The sequence below is a fragment of the Buceros rhinoceros genome, unplaced genomic scaffold, assembly GCF_000710305.1.
Source record: "Buceros rhinoceros silvestris isolate BGI_N320 unplaced genomic scaffold, ASM71030v1 scaffold19426, whole genome shotgun sequence".
Lineage (NCBI taxonomy): Eukaryota > Metazoa > Chordata > Aves > Bucerotiformes > Bucerotidae > Buceros > Buceros rhinoceros.
In genome coordinates, this window is record NW_010417198.1 from 1 (window position 1) to 394 (window position 394).

Genomic DNA, 394 nt, shown 5'->3' on the forward strand with positions numbered 1-394 from the left:
GGTGGGGGTGAAGGGGAAGGTGGGGGCAGTGCGGGAGACGCGTTTCACTTTGCTGCTGCGGAAGGGGAAGGGGGAAAGCAAATGTTTGGAGGTGTTCAGGGCGATATCCCACCTTGGGATCGTAGGTGCTCCTGGTGAAAAGGGAGGCGAGCTTGAGGAGGTGTGGGGTGGAGAAGAAGTGCTGCTGCTGGGGGTGAGGGCAGGGTGTCCCTAGGCCACCTCCGGCAGTGCGTATTTGCTCTGTGGAATGCAGCTGGTGTTGTCTGGAGGGTACAGATGGCAGATGCCCTGGAAGTAGCTGCTGTACTGGAGAGAGAAGATGAGGGTAAGAGGATGGCTTCATGTTGCAGGTGCTGCCCTCCCTGCTCGCAGCGGCCGGTGGGGGCGGAGGCGG